The sequence below is a fragment of the Schistocerca gregaria genome, chromosome X (assembly GCF_023897955.1).
Source record: "Schistocerca gregaria isolate iqSchGreg1 chromosome X, iqSchGreg1.2, whole genome shotgun sequence".
NCBI classification, from domain to species: Eukaryota; Metazoa; Arthropoda; class Insecta; order Orthoptera; family Acrididae; genus Schistocerca; species Schistocerca gregaria.
This window is the reverse complement of record NC_064931.1, coordinates 593,652,273-593,665,739: the sequence shown is the minus strand read 5'-3', so window position 1 is coordinate 593,665,739 and position 13,467 is coordinate 593,652,273. Positions and strand designations below refer to the sequence as shown.

Sequence of the window (13,467 nt, the reverse complement as noted above, 5' to 3'; positions counted from 1 at the left end):
GTGTAACAAGTGTCCTATGTTTATTAACACATTTTATTAGGTCGCTTTCTTGTCTGTCTGTCTGTTCAGTACTGATTTTGAAATTGAATTTGAGCTAATTATCCAATGAGGTAAATACTTTAAATTTTTCTTAAAAGTTCACAGTTACAGCTTTTCAGAACTTTCTCTATGAGCTTATGAATCTGTATGGGGCTAGGAGAAATTATTTTATACTTTTTAATCCGATAAAAACGTGTTATATTAAAAATGTATTTGTATTCAAACAATTGTTGGTTACAGAGGTATAGCTATTAGAATTTAACACAAACAAACACTCACCTAAGGTGTTAGGCAAAGGTAAATCGTGTAGTTCAAAGCTGATTTTCATAAACTCCACCTCCGACTTCCATGCACTTACGAATTCTAGTAATAACATCACGTGTAGCTCTTCGGAAGTTGTTTAATATTCTTTCATGAGGGCATTACTTTTCATAATCCGAACTATCAATTTGTCTACAGTGATTACTTTTTCTTTGTAAACTTCGCCTTTCAATCCTCCCCACAGGCCAAAATCTAAAGGGGTTGTGTTTGGGGAACCTTGGTGGCCAAGAAGTGCGATAATTTCTTCAAAATGGTTCAAATGGCTCTGAGCACTATGGGACTTAACATCTATGGTCATCAGTCCCCTAGAACTTAGAACTACTTAAACCTAACTAACCTAAGGACATCACACAACACCCAGCCATCACGAGGCAGGGAAAATCCCTGACCCCGCTGGGAATCGAACCCGGGAACCCGGGCGTGGGAAGCGAGAACACTACCGCACGACCACTAGATGCGGGCGATAATTTCTTCCCGTACATTTACTGGGAAATGCAGCTTTGGATTATCTGTCACCTCATGACGAGAACGTGCAGCGGCTTCGTCATCTCTAACCCTATTGTCAAAGGAATTTCTTCCAGTAGTGTTGAGCATTTTCAAAAAATTGTAGATAACGAGGCCCTGATAGACGATGCGCTAGGTGCTACAGTCTGGAATCGCGCGACCGCTACGGTCGCAGGTTCGAATCCTGCCTCGGGCATGGATGTGTGTGATGTCCTTAGGATAGTTTGGTTTAAGTAGTTCTAAGTTCTAGGGGACTGATGATCTCAGAAGTTAAGTCCCATAGTGCTCAGAGCCATTTGAACCATTTGAACGATGCGCTAACACAACAGGGCCAATAAGTTGATTATCATATCGCATCACAGTTTCACAGAAAAGCGCTCTTGAAAATGCGTCTCGACAAAGGTACGTGGGTGTTTGTCAGACCACCAAGTTGGCTCACAGGTGTTATTGATAACATCACGAGTCAAAGGGGTGTCATAAGCAAACAATCTTCATGTGGTTATTCAACGACTGCAATTTTCCAACAGCAAAAGTCCAGTTGTCTACTTACATCTCCTTCTCGAACATGTTGAATCCATTGTAAATGATAAGAATAGTAATTGTGCAAACGTAATATCCACCATATTCTTGTATGCAGAGCTCTGATATATGTAGAAATTTTGCGTGTGATTTTTGGACTACGTTCTACCAACAGAATAATGTCTGATACTTCTTCCACCACCAGATTATTTGCACGGTCAGATGAAACATGATTGCTGGGCACTGCAACAGTGTCAGGTGTTTTAGTGAAATCACGAGTTAACATTCCTGAGCCGGTTACTGTGTTGCTAGGAAATCGCCTACCGTATTCTCAAGAGCGTTTTCATTAAAAAATCCTTAAACACAAGCAGTTAATGCAAACAGAAATGAACACTGAAAACAGAATTGACTACCGGTCTCGCTTACAGCGGGACTGCGCTTACTCATCACCGATTTTGTTCGAATTTATGGTCTCTACACAGACTGGCCAGGACTGAAAGTGAGAGAAGTGGGAGCTGCAGACAGACAATCGCTTATAAAAAAAATAGCATTTCTGGTGCGGGGCGGCTGAGGCAGGAGGTATTTACGTTAGTGTAGTTTCCATGCAGCCGTTGGCATACAAATAGGGTAGAACGGTAATCCGTGGTCGTCGGCTGGAATCCATATCCAAAAACCTGTTTTCTTAGTTTTTATTTTAAATTTTTACGTTACTCACGTTGTAGATAAATCTACAAAAACGCTCAGTATATTGTATTTACTAAGATCTTCATATAAGGATTAAAAGGAAAGGAAAAATAAAATTTGGGATTGCTAATAATTTTTAAAAAGGTTTATGTGGACAGCATCACGGGGACATTGTAAATAACTTTCCAAGAAGGGATACTACTTAAAGTATCCAGGACTTTTTATTCTATTAGTTTCATTTTGAACTGTGAGCAGCCCACGGCAGCTGCTCGTGAAAAATTGACTACCTGGTTTTACGATGTCAGCTAGCGTCATCACCAGTAAATCACCAACCGTAAAATACAAAAGTAATTTAATTTTACCCAATTTTATGTACAAAGTTCTCGTGGATGCCATACATTGCTTTCCTGGAAATCTGTTTGCAATCCCAAACGCTCCTTTGCCTTTGTTTTGCACACCTTTAATACAAATATTAATAATAATAATATATACTATATATTGACAGCTACTTCGGTTTATTTGCAGTATAAGTAACGTACAATGGAAAGAAGAGAAGGATTTCTGGTCATATGAGTATAGGGTAATATCAACAGTAGCATAAAATGGTATAACGGGAGTTGGATTCGTTATGAACAGGAAGGTAGAACAGAGAGTGTGTTGTTGTGAACAATTCAGAAATAGGCTTATTCTTATCAGAATCGACATCAAACCAACACGGACAACGATAGTTCAGGTATACATGCCGACATCGCAAGCTGAAGATGAAGAGACTGAGAAAGTGTATGAGGATACAAAAAGGGAAATTGAGTACGTGAAGAGAGATGAAAATCTAATAGTCATGGGGGATTGGAATGCAGTTGTAGGGAAAGGAGTAGAGAAATTGTAACATGAGAATATGGGCTTGGACAAGGAATGAGAGAGGAGAAAGACTAATTGAGTTTTGTAACAAGTTTCAACTAGTTATAGCGAATACTCTGTTCAAGAATCACAAGAGGAGGAGGTATACTTGGAAACCGCCAGGTGATACGGGAGATATTTCAGTTAGATTACATCATGGACAGAGATATCGAAACCAGATACTGGATTATAAGGCGTACCCTGGAGCAGATATAGACTTAGATCACAATGTAGTAGTGATGAAGAGTATGCTGAAGTTTAAGAGATCAGTCAGGAAGAATCAATACGCAAAGAATTGGGATACGGAATTACTAACGAATGATGAGATATGCCTGAAGTTTTCTAAGACCATAGACACAGTAATAAAGAATAGCTCAGTAGGCAGTACAACTGAAGAAGAATGGACATCTCTAAACAGGGCAGTCACAGAAATTGGGAAAAAAACATAGGTACAAAGAAGGTAATTGCTAAGAAAGAATGGGTAACAGAAGAAATAATTCAGTTGATCAATGAAAGAAGGAAGCAAAAAAATTATCAAGGAAATTCAGGAATACATCAATACAAGTCACTTAGGAATGAAATATATAGGAGGTGCTAGGATGCTAAGGCGAAATGTTTGCATGAAAACTGTGAAAAAAATAGAAAAAGAAATGATTGGCGGACGGACTGGACTGACTCTGCATACAGGAAAGTCGAAACAACGTACGGTGAAATTAAAATCAAGAGTGGCAACATTAAGAGTGCTACCGGATTTCCACTGTTAAATGCAGACGAGAGAGCGGATAGGTGGAAAGAGTACAAGGAAGACCTCTGTGAAGGAGAAGATTTGTCTGATGTGATAGAAGAAGAAACAGGAGTCGATTTAGAATAGATAGGAGATCCAGTATTAGAATCAGAATTTAAAAGAGCTTTGGAGGACTTCAGATCAAATAAGGCAGAAGGGATAGATATCATTCCATCAGAATTTCTAAAATCATTGGCGGATGTGGCAACAAAACGACTATTCACGCTGGTGTGTAGAATGTATGAGTCTGTCGAAATACCATCTGAATTTCGGAAAAATATCAATCACACATATCTGAAGACTGCAAGAGCTGAAATGTACGAGAATTATCGCACAATCAGCTTAAAAGCTCATGCATCGAAGTTGCTAATAAGAATAACGTACATGAGAATGGAAAAGAAAATTGAGGATGTTTTAGATGACTGTCAGTTTGTCTTTAGGGAAGGTAAAGGTGCCAGAGAGGCAATTCGGACGTTGCGGTTGATAATGGAAGCACGACTAAAGAAAAATCAAGACACGTTCATAGGATTTGTCGACCGTCAAAAGGCATCCGACAATTTAAAATGGTGCAAGATGTTCGAAATTCTGAGGAAAATAGGGGTAAGCTATAGGGAGAGACGGATAATATACAATATGTAGAAGAGGCAAGAGGGAATAATAAGAGTGGACGACCAAGAATGAAGTGCTCGGACTAAAAAGGTCATGAGAAAGGGGTGTGGTCTTTCGCCCCTACTATTAAATCTGATGGAAATAAAAGAAAGGTCCAGGAGTGGGATTAAAATTAAAGATGAAAAGATATCAACGATACTATTCGCTTATGACATTGCTATCGTGAGTGAAGGTGAAGAAGAGCTACATGATCTGCTGAATGGATGAACAGCCTAATGAATGCAGAATATGAATTGAGAGTAAATGGAAGAAAAAAGAAAGTAATGAGAAGTAGCAGAAATGAGAACACAGAGAAACTTAACATCAGGATTCATGGTCCCGAAGTAGATCAAGTTAAGGAATTCTGCAGCCTAGGCACCAAAGTAAGCAATGACGAAAGTATCAAGGAGGACATCAAAAGCAGATTAACAACGGCAGAAAGGGCATTCCTGGCCGAGAGAAGTATACTAGTACCAAACATAGGCATTAATTCGAGGAAGAAATTCTGAGAATCTACGTTTGGAATTAAACATGGACTATGGGAAATCCGGAACAGAAGAGAATCCAAGCAGTTGACATTTTGTGCTACAGACGGACGTTGAAAATTAGGTCGACTGGCAAGGTAGGGAATGAGGAGAGGAAAGGAATATGTGGAAAATACTGACAAGTAGAACGGACAGGATGATAGGACATCAGTTAAGACATCAGGAAATGACTTCCATGGTACTAGAGGGAGCTGTAGAGGGCAAAAACTGTAAAGGAAGACAGAGGTTGGAATACATCTAGCAAATAATTGAGGACGTAAGTTGCAAGTGCTACTCTGAGATGAAGAGGTTGGCACAGAAGAGGAATTCATGGCGGGCCGCATCAAATCAGTCAGAAGACTAGTGACTAAAAAAATAAATAAATAAATAAATAAATAAAAAACGTAAAATTCACACAAGTGTTCGATCCCCAGACCCTTCAACATTACCGTTCTGAAGCCTTTCCACCACTTCTCCGCTGCCTGATACTCATGATGCGGCCAACACGCGTCAAAAATGCTGTTTTATTCTGAACACTTGGCCATCTGGAGCTCCCACTTCTATCCCTTTCATTTCTGGCCAAGCCCTGCATATGCCATAAATTTTGATGATACCGGTAGTGACGAGTAGGCGCGGTCGCTTGTCAGTCGATCGCCGGTGTCAAACGTGTTGCCATCGTGTCAGGGGGATCGGTCAGGAGGGGAGCCGAGCCCGTATGCTCTTCGTTTCATACGCGTGCGGTCTCTGGATCCAGTCACTCTACTGGTACTTTTTTTTCATTCCCACGTAATTCTAACAGCACTCTTATAATGGATGTGTAAATTATCAATATCTAATGAATAATTTATTATTTTCATAACCTTATCCTCAAAAAAGAAGAAAACTTCTTTCGTAAGGAAACACGAGAACTTCCAATCAAATCAGTATAGTCATTTTATTTCTATTATTGCATCTGCATTTGTGACACGTATAATGATCACTGCACGGATCAGGATAACATAGATCATAGAAACGTGGGAAACGATAGTTACTGCAACATACAGCATATATAATGAACGCCGAAGTTTTGCACGTGCATGGTTTTTTTCCATTGTGTCTATTGCAAGACATAGTTGGTTTAAATTTACGAAGGGTTTCGAGTCCTCACGCAATTTCGCTCCTTACCTAGGATCGAAGCCTATCACCAGATGTTGTTACAGACAACTTATGCTGTACGATTGATTGAATTTTTATGCAGTCTTCTCTAAAGCCACCTCTCTATTCTAGTTTGACGGTGTGCGCACAATTTTGTAATCGTTGTGTAAGGTTCTTTACCTGTCTGTAAATATAGAAGTAGCAAGACTTCAGCAGCGGAGTACATTTTGGGGGAATTACGTTAATACTGCACGCTGGCAGACCATGTCTGTCTTGAAAACTTTACGTGAAGAGCAAAAACATTATGAGCTACGAGATTCGATTCAGAGACTTTGCGCTTTTGAAGTTAAACACTTACTCTCTCGGCCGAGTACGTCTTGAATACTATCAACCATACTAAGTATATAAGCAAGCCAAAAAATTTTCAAACTCGGTTTTGTAGTAAATGATTGAGAGTTACGTCTTCCTACTTACGTATTTTGAAGTCGTCATAGTGCCCTACACACCCTGTCAGTATGAATCACATCGGCGAGGGGAATTACATACTGTCCCCTTGTCAGCTATTAAATAATGTGGGGGAGCGCATTCGAAGTTGAATGAAACCAGCACAGAACAAGTTAAAGGGCAATGTTCTTCATAATTAAACACGCGAAGCGGTTGTAGATGTCTACCAGTTTTGGAAGAAAGAAGCTGTGCTAGATCCATCGAAACTAGAATCTACATTGAAACGAGTGGCCTAAGTAACTGGTGTATTTTTTACTCCCGTTCGGTGAACTGTGTCTGGAAACGGTCCAGGCACGTGAATCCCAAAAATTTTCAGCACCTCATAGGAAACGCGCATAAGATCTTGGAAGACCCGTTTAGACAATTTTAATTAGCATGTCTTTCACATGGTCAATAATTTCTGCGTTACAGATAAAATAGCATGTACTCCGTCTTCAGGCCACAAGTGGCCCGTCGGGACCATCCGACCGCCGTGTCATCCTCATGTTAGGATGCGGATAAGAGGGGCGTGTGGTCAGCACACCGCTCTCCCGGACGTTATGATGGTTTTCTTTGACCGGAGCCGCTACTGTTCGGTCGAGTAGCTCCTCAATTGGCATCACGAGGCTGAGTGCACTCCGAAAAATGGCAACAGCGCATGGTGGCTGGATGGTCACCCATCCAAGCGCCGGCCACGCCCGATAGTGCTTAACTTCGGTGATCTCACGGGAACCGGTGTATCCACTACGGCAAGGCCGTTGCCACAGATAAAATAGAACGCATTTTAAAAAATTACAGAGTTTCGTAAATTTGGAAGGAAGTATAACCACATTTCGAAAAATTCTTCACAGTCTAGGATTCAAGTGGAAGGAGACGGCGAGTAATCATAAAGAACTGCAGGGACAAAGTAGAATCAAGAAAAACGAGTTGTTTACCTAAAAAGCATCCGGGATACAGACCTGAGTGTCGTCCAGGTGTCTACATGAACGAGCGATTTATTCACAATTGTCTTGCAACATCGTACAGATGGGCTGACAGTTAACTACAGGGTCTGTTCGAACCAGTTTCGAAAGGAAGCAGAATTATTATCTTCCATGCTGATGATGAGGACGGTTCTGCACCGAAAGTATCCCTAAGATTTAAATCTGGCCAGTAAACGTGGGATTATCACTACATAGACTTCTCAAATTATTAAAAGTTGTTCAAGGAAGGATTAACATCTAATCCATTACTTCCTACTGTCCTCGTTATAGATAACGCCCCTTACCACAATAAGCAGCTGACTCGCGCTCCGTCATCAACCTCTACGAGGAGAGAAATGATATTCTGGTAACCAAAAATGGTACTTCCTTTCCACAAGGACGTGCTGAGACCCGAGTAACATTCATTGATCAAAATAAACAAACCAGGCCAGTGCACTTATAAAACAGACAATGTTTTACCCAAACTTGGTTATACTGTATTAGAACTTCCTCCATACCTACCAGAACTTAATCCTATGGGGATGATGTGGGCAAGTGTCAAGAACTGCGTCTCTAAACTTAATGTGACAGTCAGGATGGGCTCGTTATGAAAACTTGCAGATGAATAAATTGCTTCCATAATAAAAGAAGAGTTGGAGAAACGCTGTTAGCACATAAAGAATATTAGAGATCAGTATATTTCAAGTGAATGCTTACTGGACCAAATGCTGGAGATGATCATGAATGTTCGTTGTTGTACAAACACGAATGGTGATAGTCATAGTACCGCAAGCAATATTGACTCCGGAAGCGAATATGAAAGTAAATCAACGTACATTGAAAGTGGAACTGAAATAGACAGATGTATTGAAGATGAATAAACGTAGTTTGGATGATTTTGTGATTATGTTCTTATGTGTGGAAATAGTGTCATTCATGAAACTTCCTGGCAGATTAAAACTGTGTGCCCGACCGAGACTCGAACTCGGAACCTTTGCCTTTCGCGGGCAAGTGCTCTACCAACTGAGCTACCGAAGCACGACTCACGCCCGGTACTCACAGCTTTACTTCTGCCAGTATCCGTCTCCTACCTTCCAATACGGATACTGGCAGAAGTAAAGCTGTGAGTAGCGGGCGTGAGTCGTGCTTCGGTAGCTCAGTTGGTAGAGCACTTGCCCGCGAAAGGCAAAGGTCCCGAGTTCGAGTCTCGGTCGGGCACACAGTTTTAATCTGTCAGGAAGTTTCATATCAGCGCACACTCCGCTGCAGAGTGAAAATCTCATTCTGGAAACATCCCCCAGGCTGTGGCTAAGCCATGTCTCCACAGTATCCTTTCTTTCAGGAGTGCTAGTTCTGCATGTTTGCCAGAAGAGCTTCTGTAAAGTTTGGAAGGTAGGAGATGGATACTGGCAGAAGTAAAGCTGTGAGTACCGGGTGTGAGTCGTGCTTCGGTAGCTCAGTTGGTAGAGCACTTGCCCGCGAAAGGCAAAGGTCCCGAGTTCGAGTCTCGGTCGGGCACACAGTTTTAATCTGTCAGGAAGTTTCATATCAGCGCACACTCCGCTGCAGAGTGAAAATCTCATTCTGGAAACATCCCCCAGGCTGTGGCTAAGCCATGTCTCCACAGTATCCTTTCTTTCAGGAGTGCTAGTTCTGCATGTTTGCCAGAAGAGCTTCTGTAAAGTTTGGAAGGCAGGAGATGGATACTGGCAGAAGTAAAGCTGTGAGTACCGGGCGTGAGTCGTGCTTCGGTAGCTCAGTTGGTAGAGCACTTGCCCGCGAAAGGCAAAGGTCCCGAGTTCGAGTCTCGGTCGGGCACACAGTTTTAATCTGTCAGGAAGTTTCATATCAGCGCACACTCCGCTGCAGAGTGAAAATCTCTTTCTAGTGTCATTCATGATTCATAGTATTACGTAAAACTACGAACATTATTATCTGCAATGTTCAGTTGTTTCAGGACTTATCCGAAAGATCTATGGCCGTCCTCTTAACAGTGAAGCTACTGTTTAGGAGCAAACTCTATATTTCACATGGCTGCTCTTGTACAATAAACCCGCTTACCCCTTTCTATGTATACTCGTACCGCCTCTAGCCCCGTTGCTCGTCCCCTACATTGCAGTGATCTTCCCCTCCCTTGCATTTCCCTCCTGCGCACACGAGATACGAGTGTCCTCTGTTTGCATGAATTGTTCTATATCAACACACTCAGCATTTACAAAGGCTTGCGGTATGCTTAAAGGATAGCGTAAAATTGGCTAACAAATCAAAATCACAGTAGAAAAATTTGATTATGTAAGCTCAAGCACAACTTCACAAATTTAACTTCATAATAAAAGTGGCAGTAGATAAATAAAACCCATAGCAACTGGAGTTCCAATAAGCGAAATGAAAACTTTTCTCTGTAACCACCTGTATCTATAGGCAATAAAAACTGAACACATGTTATAAGGAATTTTTTTTCTGAATTAGGCAACAGGAATCTTACCACCAAGAATCTATACATCTGTACATAGCCGGGTTTTCCTGTCACTATGTGAAGGCTAACCTGAGGAACTACTGGTTGAGATTTTGATTTGATTTTCACTAATAGATTACCTGGTTTACGACAAAAGTTTGCGTGTATACTCTATTAACGCGTGCTACTCGTGCGAAGCCAGGGCCGGTCTCTAGTATTTCATATTTCCCCTGAAACGCCCTGTATAGAAGACAAGCGATTGGAACCTGTTAATGGTCTAGAAAATAGCCATTAAAGTGTTCGCCGATGTAATTTTACATGTTTCTGTCATATCTTTCAGTGGGCGCACATCGGCAGCTCCCATCGTCTTCAACTCGCAGCACATCCTATTTTTTAAAGAATATATGTATTTCTTATGTAACAAAATAATAAATGAAAAATTGGATGTGTGCACGATTGGAGGCTGGTGCTGATGTGGGGTAACTAGAAGAGGATGCTGGTGGTGGTGTAGAGCAGAGATAAGAGTATCACAAATAATATTAGTTATGTCTCGTAGACTGATGGCTACCGGATCTAAATTGCAATAATTCCAGAATAAATGGAGGACCGTTTTCGCAAAGCCCCCTTTATGTATTTTTACTTAAAATAGTTTTTTCTTAACACCTACTGTTCAGCTTCCTCTGCAAACCTATGCAGCCAGCTTTAGCAAAACTTACTTCATTCCGCACCTATAGTACAGAGAATAGAGCCCGTTTTTGGCAAAACACGCCTCAGGTGTATGTAGGGGTCTTTTCAAAACCCACTTTATGCTACTTGCTTTGCGACAGATGTTAGAGGTAATGCTAGGTTTTCTCATAATTCGTTTAATGTGTGACAGATGACAGGAAAAGTACTTTCCTGGCCGTGTTATGGCACTCCTGTAATAATTGTTTTGCTTGGCTGTAGATGGCAGGGCAATATTACTGTGTGCACCAACTAAGCTAATAATCGGCGTGGTGGTTGAGGGACCTCCCATTAACCACCGCGCCGAGTGATTAGACTTGTGTTAAATACTGAATATGGAAGATGATGGTAAATATAATATTCCTGTGAGTGGAACACGTGGTGGGCGTAAAAGAACAGAAACGAAGCAAACATCTCCAAAGCAAAATAATCTCGATATTCAAAACAAAATGCTGCGAATGATATTGACTGTCGGCATACTGAAAGAGGTGAGGTAAGCAACCATGGAGGGAAAGACTGTCATGCAAGCAAACTCTCTAACGCTGAAATTATCTACTACATTGTTTAGGAGATAAAAGCAAGCAAGGTGTATTCCTTTTGTCATACATGGATGTCTCAGCACCAGCTAGATATGTTGTAAATCCCACTGAAGTTAAAGTCGTAAATCTGTTTCTATCAAGGATAAGATAAGACTTCGAGACGGATCACAAGTAACAGTTTGTGCTGCTACATTTCAAAAAATAGTAAGTATATCGCAGGATCGCTTGCCCAGCATTATCAGGAACATGAGACTGCACTACAGGAACGAACAGGTGGCTCAAGAGCAACTCAAGCCGACATAGTTATGACCCAACAAGTGAAAGAGCACGTTTTTAAATGTAAGTGCAGAGAGTGTCATTCCAGCAGAGGAAATGAATAGGTCATATCTGCCCCCAAACATTATATGTAAATATAATGTGGGGAAATATTTGCAAAGAACATAGAAAAGCAGGCAATAATAACAGTTCTGTGCCAAAATGTAATGCAGTATTTTATAAGAATTTTAATCCCGGCTTTGGTAATCATCACAGTGATACCTGTTCAACATCCAAGGAACTCGAAATGAAAGTAAAGATCGTAGAAACCGAAGAATGCCGGGAAGTGTGTGAAACTAACATACGCTGGAAGAAGTCCTTGCAAGAAAAGTACCATAGCATTATTAACAAATACTCTGAAGGCACTGTAAAAGTTGTCTTTGAGATGTAACAAGCCGTCTCTTAGAGAAGTCTTTTGCACACGACAAGTATGGTTCTATAGCATGTGGCGATACATAAACGAAACAAGGTACTAATAACATTTTTCAACATACTTGGCGTGAAACAGAAGCTGCCAGAGGCGCAAATGAAATCGCGTCTGCACTACAATACGTTCTCCCACATTACTTGGAAGAGAGAACTAAAGATATTGTAAGAGAGGATTGACACTTGAGCTTTTTTCAGACTCGTGGACCAGTGAGAACAATGATCCCAAGATGCACTGTATGCTGGCACATTTTTGGAACACACTAAAGTGCTCTAGCAACTTACCCTCTATTTTCCTATTCGCGGACATAGTTTCATCCCACCGGATTCTGTATGTAGAGTTGAGAAGCATTATCGGAAGAAGGAAGACTCCGTATCACCTTGTGAATAAAGGAATATTCTAGCGAAGTTTAGAAAGGTACTGGCGTGGGAAGAAGACTGCTTTTCCTATGACTTCAAACGGACATCTAAAGAAATACTCAAGTCTAGTTTGCCCCTCATAATGATTGATGTACGAGCAATAACTGACAGACAAACCAGTGGTAAGATTCAACGTGCTTTTAAAACGACGTATTTTACTGGATCAGGTGTATGTTGTGGTGTTTTGAAGAACAACAGGAGAAGGAAGTAAAGAAGCTAATGCGTTTTCTTACCATTCCAAGGATGCAGCAGGTTCCTACAACGACGTCCTGAGGAGTATGAAGTTCATGCCAGTTCACTGAGAATTTATGAGGATGAAGGGTCCTCTGAAGTTGCGTAGAAGAGAAAAAAGAAATATTATTTTCAAACTTTAATGTAGAAAATTGACATTTAATATTCAGGTGTCACTGATCTAGTTTGAGCATAAAGCGAGTTTTGAAAAAGAAAATTTTTTTCATATTCCAAGCAGTTAATAAACTATAAAAAAGTTATATACAAAGACCATCTTAAAATATATTCAGAACTACAAGAAATTTGCTAACTGTAAAAAAGTTTTCCGTCTCAGGTTGCTTGTTAATTAAATAAATATGTCTTCTGTTAAATTATATAAAACGAGTTTTGCCAAAACGGTCCTCACTTATAGAATAAAATAGTTGACGGCGTCACTCACGCTTTCTGAAGATGATTTCTTCACAAAATAACTCAGCAATACCACAGTTGCTGTAAGAACTAAGTGTGCGCGCCACGCCTACGAGATTGATCTGTGGCGCACAGGCGAGGTGAGAGGTCGTGTCCCAGGTAACAAAGATGGCGCGCCGGGTGAATCTCTCCCTTGCTCGTATGCACAAATCACTGAGATTCAGTTTTCATAACAGTTCATAGCATAGCTTTCGAAGCATTACGTACGCTTCTCGCTTTCAATGTTTCTCGAATGTAAGCAGTATTCGTAAAAAATAAAGCACTCTGTATGCATTCCTTTGTCACTGTAATGTCTCAGTCTATATTGAGGCAGCAAATGCGTTTATATGCAAATATCTCTTGACCTCTTTGCACAGTAGCGTATCACTGAATGCTTAGTAATACGATTTGA

General features: G+C 40.8%; 1 protein-coding gene across 1 annotated transcript in view; it reads right to left on the bottom strand.

The window, feature by feature from the left end:
- Positions 1-13,109, bottom strand: part of LOC126298889 (uncharacterized) — a 315,469-nt gene extending 302,360 nt beyond the window's left edge. The window contains exon 1 of the mRNA XM_049990423.1: positions 13,048-13,109. The gene's annotated coding sequence lies outside the window, so the exon portion shown is untranslated. The remainder of the gene's footprint in view (positions 1-13,047) is intronic.
- Between the last annotated feature and the right edge of the window lie 358 nt (positions 13,110-13,467).